A 9798-nucleotide genomic window follows, 5' to 3' on the forward strand; every position below is an offset into this window, starting at 1 on the left:
GGATTTGAACTCCGGACCTTCGGAAGAGCAGTCGGGTGCTCTTACACACTGAGCCATCTCACCAGCCCGTAACTAATTTTTTCAAGCGCCTATTTTTAAAAAAAAAAATTTTTGGATATTTTCTTTATTTACATTTCAAATGTTATCCCCTTCCCCAGTTTCCCTCCCTCCCCAAAACACCCTATAACATCCTCCCTCTCCTTTCTATGAGGGTGTTCCTCTACCCACCCACCCATTCCCACATCCCTGCCCTGGTTTCCCCTATACTGGGGCAACTATCAAGACTTTATAGGACCAAGGACCTCTTCTCCCATTGATGCATGACAAGACCATCCGCTGCTACATATGCAGCTGGAGCCATGTGTACTCCTTTGTTGATGGCTTAGTCCCTGGGGGTCCTGGGTGTCTGGTTGGTTGATATTGTTGTTCTTCCAATGGGGTTGCAAACCCCTTCAACTCCTTCAGTCCCTTCTCTAACTCCTCTATTAGGGACCCCATCGCCTATTTTTAATGATGGTTCCTAAACACTTTTACCTCCTTGTAGCCTACCACCCACCAGGGGTAGTGGAAAGGAAAGGATACAGGCAACTTCCATCCATGTTGTCTGGACACTTCACAGATACACCAGCAGTCCAGTTTGGTAGAGTTAGGATAGCAAGCACAAGTCAGCCGCGGTGGCACTACCTAGCAGGGACAGCCAGGTCTCGGCCTAGGCACGAATCAGCAGGAGGGACGAGGAGGGATGCCAGAAGTTCTCAGCTGTGCCTCTCCCAGAGAAGCGAAGATCAGTGAAGAAGAGAGACCAACGAGCTTTGTACAACCCTATAAACAACCCTAGCTCCACCTCCATCCCTGTCCAGCAAGTCCTATTTAGACTCTCTCCAAACATCTGTGTCCTTTAGGTGCCTTGCCTCAGCAAGTGTCTTCTTGTTCAGCATGGGTCTCAGCTGACATCACTCTGCCAATCAGCCCAAGTCCCAGGACACAGAAAGAAACTGCAGCACAGCACCAGAAGTTTTATGGTGCTTTTCTCTCTATTGAGTCCTGACAAATGCAGCTTAACTACACAATGTAAGGGGGACCAATGCATGTGTGTTGTTAGCAAAGAATCCTTCATCACGTGTCCTTTCACATGCTTGCTTTAACAGAACATCCTTTTGACCTGTGTCTGCTTCAACTAAATGTTCCTTCATGTATTCGCCCTAGCAAAACACCATCCAACTGACTTTCCAAAGAACCCAAAAGTTTCTCTTTCAGGAAAAATATCTTTTAATATACCCATACTGCTCAATGTCTTCCCAATAATTTTTCCTAGCATAGAATTTCTCTTTGCTTAGATATTTAGTTTTTGCTATAGATTAAAGCATGGTATAACACTCTGTATTTTTTTTTTACTTAAGTACATTTTTATAATATGGAAATGAAAACATAGTTGTGCGATTTCAGAATCTTAAGTTATGTGTTAAGTGGAATTGAATTGTGAGCCACTTCAGCAAAGTTTATTCTCAATAGCTGTGGTAAGTTTTCACCTCATGAAAATCCTCTTTAAATTTAGGAAACACTGCAAAATCTTATTTTAAAAAATGGCACTTGGGGGGCTAGGGGCACTTCAGGAGTAGAATGAGTATGAGATGAGGACCTGAGTTCAAATCTCCAGAGCCTACAAAACAGGTACAGTAGCACTTGTCTGCAATGTCAGTGACATGGGAGTGCAGATGGGGGGAATCCCTGTACATTTGATATGGGGTAGCCTGGCGTATGCAGAGACTAACAACAAGAGAATCTGTGTCAGACAAAGTGAGGGTCAAGATTGATACCAGAGGTTGTCCTATAATCTCCATACACACTCTGGCATATGTACTATAGCATTCATACACAGGAGTACAGGTACACGCACACACACATGCAAACACACATGCACACACAAGCACACTATTTTTAAAAAAATCATTAAAGTCATTTGCTAGTGATTACTCAAGTAATTCATTTTCTCCAAAGATTACATGTGTACATATATGGTTTAGCTTTTAATAGAAAGGTGGTAAACAAAGCAACTGATACAACTATTATATTGCCTGCTACATCTACCATGGTCTGACTACTAAATCTTTGAAAAATGTATTTTAATGTGTGTTTGGAGGGGTGTAGTGTGTAGTGTGTGTGTGTAGTGTGTGTGTATGTGTGTGTGTGTGTATGCATGTACATGTGTGTAGGGTGAGTACGGTGCTCATGGATGGCCTGTTGCATGATGTGGCTCATTGAAAGAAAAGAGAAATCCAAGAATAAGGAAGGTTTATTGAAATTTAAAATATGATGTTGAAACAAATCAGTCCTTAGAAGGGATAGAAGTGGTGCCAACATTCTGGGAAACAGTTTGGCAGTTTTATAAAAAGTTAAACATTCCACCTACCATATAATCTTGTCATTCTTTGTCTAGACATTTGCCAAGAAGAAAACATATGCCCGTGCAGAGACTTGTATGTGAGTATTCAGAGTTGCTTTAGAGATTGTCCTGAATGGCAAGCAATCCACATGCCCACCGAATGACTGGCTAAGCAACCAGGGAATGCAGAGGAAGCATTGGACAGAGGGACGTCTGGTCCAACCAGCATGAGGCGCCTCGGGAAAACTGTGCTAAGAGAATCAAAACAGGCAGGAAAACAAGGAACTCCATAATTCCCCTTAAGAAGAGCTAGCACGTAAACCACAGAATCCATGGTGAATGCGAGTCATCTGTGGTCACCTTAGGGGAAGGAGTAAGCAGGATTAGGGTACAGGACAAGTTACTAAAGGTCAGATGTGTTTGGGGAAATGAAAGGTGTGCGGGATGGCTTGGATGAGAATGGTCCGTGCAGGCTCACATAGTTCAATGCTGGGTCTTCAATTGGTGGAATTGTTTGGGAAAGATTAGGAGGCATGGCCTTGCTGGAGGAAGTGTGTCACTGGGCAGTGGGCTTTAAGGTTTCAAAACCCCATGCCAGGGTCAGTCTCTCTCTCTCTCTCTCTCTCTCTCTCTCTCTCTCTCTCTCTCTCTCTCTCTCTCTGCCTGCTACTGGAGGATCAGAAGCTAAACCCCTCAGCCCTCTACTTACCTGCCCTTTGCCATGCTTCCTGCCATGGCGATTATGGGCTAACACTGAAAATTTAAGTAAGCCCTCAAATAAATGCTTTCTTTTGAAAGAGTTGCCTTGATAATAGTGTCCCTTCTCAACACTGAGTAACTAAGACAGAAATTGGTATGTGGAGTGGGGGTTGCTGTGACAGACCTGACCATATTCTTTCGAGGAAGATTGTGGAAGGACTTTGGAACATTAAGCTGGTAAAGTCATTGAGTGTTGCAAGCACAATGGGATGTTCTGTAGGAGCTTGGAGATAAAAATGTCGAGAGCAGGGCAGACAATGGAGGCCTGGCTCGTGAAACTGCAAAGGGAAACAAAGATTCAGTTGTGGTTAACAAGAGACAAGTAAAACCTTTGCTCTTGGGGGTCACTGGATGCTGGTCAGCTGGCACTGAAGAACCAACTGTGATTAAGAGACCAGCATAACTGAGGAGAAGTCTTCTGGGAAGCGTTTCTTCTGAGTTAACACACAGAAGGTGTGTTCCAGAAGCAGCATTTTGAAGATGTCGATATCATGGTATGACTACCAACCACAGAAGTGGTGGAGTGGAGCAAACCAGAGCCCAGAAGACAAGCTGTATGTGCTGGAGAGGTCAGAGCTCAGAAGTGGCCTGGGCCCTTTACCTCTGAGTGCAGAGATTGTGAGTTCATCTTAGACACTGGACATCTGGTTGTTTACAAGGTTGGAGTTTGGTTCTGCTTTGCTTTGATTGTAACTGTGCTCAGGTTCTTTTCTCTTGAAATAAGAAAGTATTTAATTGACTTTTGGTTTTATAGGAGCCCACGACTGAGAGTCCTGGGATTTTAAAAGAGACAGAATTTTGCAGTGTTTCAATTTGTGAGACTTGTGGGGCTCTTAAAGTTTGAAAATATTTTATTTTGTGAGGTAAATATTAATGTGTGATCTTAGGGATGAACAAGAAAGAAAAGATTGTGGAGTAAAAGTGATGTGTTGTGTGTCAAGTTGACAAAGGGGTCAGGTGTGATTTTAAGTCAATATGGCACAGCCCTGAGAGGAAGGAACCTCAGTTTCGAAAATGCCTCCGTAAGATCTATTTGTAGGCAAGCCTGTAGGGCATTTTCTTAATTGGTAATTGATGGAGGAAGACTTTTTGATGTGGGGTGATCTCTTGACTGACAGTCCTGGGTTCTATAAGAAGGCAGGGTAAGCAAGCCATAAGGATCAAGCCAGTAAGCAGCACCCCTCCATGGCTTCTGCATAAGTTCCTGCCTCCAGGTTCCTGCTCTGTTACAGTTCCTGTTCCGATTTCCTTCAGTGATATAATAGGGCAAGCCAGATAAACCCTTTCCTCATTGAGTTGCTTAGGTCATAGTATCTCTTCATACTAATCATAACCCCAAGACAATGTGTTATGTTTGTATGGTTAGTTTATAGATCTTTATTTTTGTGGTGTTATTGTTGTTGTTTTGGTTTATTGAGACAAAGTTTTGTAGAAACCACATCTTATAGATATTACTAGAGAAATCAGAATTGTTAAACACATAGACATTTCTCTTCAGTAGAAGAGATGCACATACCTGTTTTCCATCCAGAAGGCTGTGAATGGAACTGATAATACCTGCTAATCTTTTCTGTCCTGTAAAGACACTCCTCATCAGATCCCCCAGAATTCTGAACAATGTCTCTCAGTCAATAGAACCCATTCTTATACTTATTACCACCCCTTCCTTGGTAGGCCTGTATCTTGAGCACTGTCTCGGTCAATAGGACTCATTCTTGTAGAAAGGGTCACAGGTGTTTTGCTAAAGAGATGTACTTTGCAAGAGTTTTGATGCAGCCATGACAAAGTTTTGTGGTGATAATTGTCACATGGAAACTTTTCCCCAAAGTTTTACTGAGTTTCAATGTGATTAAAAAAAAAAACTGTTTAGTGAGACTGCAGAAGTTTTTGATCCAGCACCAACTAAGTCACATTGATCCAAGCTTTATTCTTACCTCGTGTAAACTATTTTCCAGACATCCCTGACTCTTGAGGGAATCCCCAAAAATCTTCTGTATAATATACTTCAGCATATCCTGAAACTCACTATATAGCCCAGGCTGACCTAGGCCTCTTGACCTTCCTCCCTCAGACCTCTGAGGGGACTGAGGCCTTTGTTCTTCCTCCAATACCCAACCTGGCTCAGGCCTGTGACCTTGATGCTGCTGATAGTTTCATGGGAGTATACCTCTTTTAAACTCTTTCAAAAGTGGAGTACACCTTTAATCCCAGCACTAGGGAGGCAGAGGCAGGTGGATCTCTGTGAGTTCAAGACTACCTTGGTCTACATAATGAGTTCCAAGACAGCCAAAGCTACATAGTGAGACCCTGTCTCAAAAAAAAAAAAAAAAAAGAGTCGCAAACTAGGAAATATATAAAAAGATTATATTTATGGAATATCAGTCAAAGAAGTCTAGTATTTAGTTACAAAGAGTTCGAGATAAAAAGGACAGAAAATATGAAGTGGGGATAGTTAAAGAAAATAACGCAAAGAGTTTTCACAGATCTAAAGCAAGGTCAGTGCACTACATAAGATCAAGGCCAAGGAAAGGGAACAAGTGAAAACTCAACCGTCCACATATCCCAAGGAACATCAGAACACTAAAGACAACCTAAGAAGATTAAACTCTCCAGAGATGCAAAACACAAATAGTCACCGGCTCCCCAAAATAAGATTCAAACTGTCAACAACAAAATTCAGTATATGGTAAGTGGAATGGCAGTGTTGGAGCCTTGAGGAGAAGTTCTGTGACTCTCCACTTCTATGTGAAGCAAGAGTCAATCAGACATGGGAAATAAGTCATTTCAAGATTATCTGAAATTTAAATTTTCATTTTTCTTATAATTTTCAGGAAGAAAATTAACTTGATAAGATAGCCCAACTTTCAAAACAGAAACTAATAAGATGGAAGCTCGGGGACACAGGGCAGTAAAGTTAGCCCAGGAAAATGACAAAAACATCAAGAGATGACAGGCAGCTAGAGCAAATTTAAATCAGAAAATGAAGTTTGCGAGAAGGTTCAGGGAGAAAATAGTCACTCAGCAAGCAATATAGAACACTGCTAAAGGATCCTGTTGGAAATGGGCTGCTTCCTCTCATCCACACAGAAGCAGAGCACACCTGGTGTACAGGTTGGTAAGGATGGCAACACAAGGAAATGACAGTCATGCTCATAATTCTACATGACTGCCAGCATAGGTTTGCAGGCACCAACATCAAGACCAGCACATTAACATCATTACAATGGCATCCCTAGGTGATAAGAAAACTTCAACTCTTGATTCTTCTGGGAACACCATTATATCTGTAGTCAGTCACTGATGGAAACATTTTGATACACACACACACACACACACACACACACATGCGCGCGCGCGCGCGCGCGCGTGTGTGTGTGTGTGTGTGTGTGTGTGTGTGTGTGTGTGTGTGTGATTTGTAAACCCACCTCGTCAAAGGTAAGAACTGTCCAGATACTAAATACTGGCAAGTTTTACAGACTTCCAAGTGTCTCTTACTATAGCACGGGCCCTCATTTGAGCCCTGAATTAGTACCCATTCCAACATCCTCCTTGTCCCTCTCATGGAGGAGGCTCACATATTGTTCCTCCAGTAGGGTTGCATTGAGCTGTGTGGGGCCACCCAGATTGGGGACAAGTTGCATGTGCATGTTCCGTTTTATGGTCTTAGAAGTTACTCCTTTGTTAGCCTCTCTTCCTATCCGAAGCCTGAGCACATGAGCTCAGCCAAAGCTGTTGCTTTTCTCCAAATCCTCCGTGCAGTGTTTTTCTGGTGACATTTGCCAATAGTAAGTCATTTAATGTCCTCGGTGATAACTCCACAGATGGCAGTTTTAAACAGAAATGTGAATAGTGACATCAAAGGTCTCCAGACAGAAGGGCACCTGACACCAGAGCAGATGTTCTGCTGTTTGTTTTTTTCCAGCACTGCCTAGGAAATGTTCAGAAAACCCCAGTCTTGCCATGCACGGTGGTATGCACCTTTAACACAAGCAGGAGGCAGGCAGAGCTCTCTGAGTTCAAGGCCAGCCAGGTCTAACTAGCAAGTTCCATGCTAGCCAGGGCTACACAGAAAAACCCTGTTTCAAAAGGAGATAAGGAAAGAAGGAAGGAGAAAGAGAGGGAGGGAAGGAGAAAGGGAAGGGAGGAAGGAAGGAGGAAAAGAGGGAAGAAGAAATGAAGGAAGGAAAGAGATCAGTCTTCCTAAATTGTCTTAATTTCCTCAACTTGACAATATAATACATAATGACCATATCTTCCCAATATATAATATACACTGTGTATGTGTTTGTACATTTGCATGGATAACATGACCAGCACCTACACTCATCTAGTTGATCCCTTCTCAGCTTATACAAGAAATCAATCCGAGGACCCAGTAAGAACTTTGTCACCCTTTCACAGGCCAGAGACACAGCCTCCTTGAGTTGTGTATCCTGTGTGCGTCCCTTGTCCCACCTTAGTTCTGATACTGATCTATGCCATGTCTGGCTTCCCTGTTATGCAAGGGTTCCCAGTATCAGCCCCAGGTACACTGTGACCTCTCATTAGTGACCGTGACCCTCCACTCAGCAGATGGAAACAGAGTAAAAAGCTGGGACAGGAGCAGCACAGGCGGGACGGTCCTGGGGTTTTCACTGAGTCGGACATGAGTGCGTGGTGTGCCCGCTCCAGTTGGAACTGAGGTGTAGGCTGCAATTTTACAGACCCATTATCTATCACAAAGCAAGCAGAGATTCACGCTGCCCTGGAAGGAAGCACCTGGAGTGAATTCAGCAGCGAGATGTTTCTAATTATACTCTTTGAGAAAAAGGTTAAAACGCTGATGTTTAGTCTGAAAGAGAAATGACTCAGGGATTCTATGATAATTATTTTTCAAATTTCTGAATGGCTGCCAGACAAAAAGGGGTCAAGGTCTGTGTGGTCACGGGGAGAAACCAAACCAGTGGGTGGCTGGTGTGTGCTGCAGATCTAGACTCCGTGTAAGCCCTGGCACCCAGAGGTTCTGTTAAAAGTCATATCTTTCAGGATACTGTGTATACTGATTGGAGGTTTATTGGAGGTTTATCCTCTCTTCAGACTGTATTGGGACACACTTCCAGCTGACATAGTTGAGGAAGCATTAGGCAGATGGCAGATTCAGGGAGTGGCTGCCTTTCTTCTTCCTTTCCTTTGGTGGGGTTGGGGGCTTTGAGTGTGCGTTTTCAGCTCCCCGACTCATTCCTCATCTATCCTTTTGCTGTATTCCCCAAATGTAACACTTTTAAAAAATCTCCTAAGGGTCACAAGCTAAAGTAAAGAGCAGTCGGTGTCTGTGTGGAGGCTTAATACCTCTGTCTCTGGTTCTAAGGCAAGCTAGAATTGGCCTCCCTCTTGACGAGGCTTGCAGGAATAAAGGAACAGAACAGTATTGGTGGGAAGGAGAGTGTGTCTCTAGGTTTTGAAGGCTGCATTGATGGGGGCAGACTGCCTCCAAACCTTGTGAGGTGTTTAGAAATGACATGTTCAAAGTAATGTTCCAGGCAGAAGGTTGTAGGGTACAGTATGGACCTGGGTGAGCCAAAGGCAGAAGATGCTATGGTAACCCAACAATAAGAGAGTAAGCATAGGTGGAGATGGAAGAAAACATCACTAGATGTTATTGTTTGAGCAGTTTGGAGGAGTTAAATGTCTCAGTACAGTCACCTGGCTCTGAAAGGGATTGATATCCCATGGACCTGCCCCTCAGCCCCTATGTCATGGAAAACAAAGCTAACCTTTGACAGATAAGACACATCGCTCCAAGAAAACTAGTCAGGCCAGCAGGTGAGGTAGTGGGTGTGACAGTGTGAGGTGTCATGTTTCTCTTGATGTGATCTCTCATTTTGGATTTGCTCTAAGTATTTCTTAACCTTTGCTGAGGAAAGCTGGCTCTTGTTGCTGTCCAAAGAAGACATGAAACAAAGTGTCCTCTTCATGGTGTTAAGCATACAGGTCCTCCCCATCAATACCCGTGTTAGTATGACCATGTGTTTTCTTTGCTCCTGAAATAAAAAGCAAGCTCAAATTCTAAATAATGATTAAATAACACAATTGTAATAGAGTAATGTCCAAATTGTTATAGTGTATTATCTAAATGTTCTTTTATGTGCAGGTATTTCTCAGTGTGGTCCCTAGAACTGCCTTTGTACAGCATTTCCCAAATTCTGTCTCATTGGAAGTGAGAACCTCTGAGACTTGAGGATCCATGTTCTTAAAGACAATCCAGGTGCTGACAATGGGAAAGCAGTATGCACTTTATGGTTTTTCTTGATATAATTGGGAAGAAATCTCTATTGCATAGAGAGCATAACCCTCACAATGATTCTTGTATAACCCAAGCTTAGATGCCACTCCATACCCATCCCCTTAAAGGGGTGTAACATCAGTGCAGTGGAGCAGAGACAGGCATAACCTCAGAACTCCATAGCCAGCCAGCCAGCCAAGTTGAAACAGCAAGCTTCAGGTAAGAGACACATGAATGGTCACTGCAATTAAAATCATTACAGTCATAATTAAAAATGAAGTAGGGCAAAATAAAGACATCTGTGAAGGTATATGTCCAGAAGGAAAGAAAGAGAGAAAGAAAGAGAGAGAGAGAGAGAGAGAGAGAGAGAGAGAGAGAGAGAGAGAGAGAGAGA

The sequence above is a fragment of the Mus pahari genome, chromosome 5, assembly GCF_900095145.1.
Source record: "Mus pahari chromosome 5, PAHARI_EIJ_v1.1, whole genome shotgun sequence".
Lineage (NCBI taxonomy): Eukaryota > Metazoa > Chordata > Mammalia > Rodentia > Muridae > Mus > Mus pahari.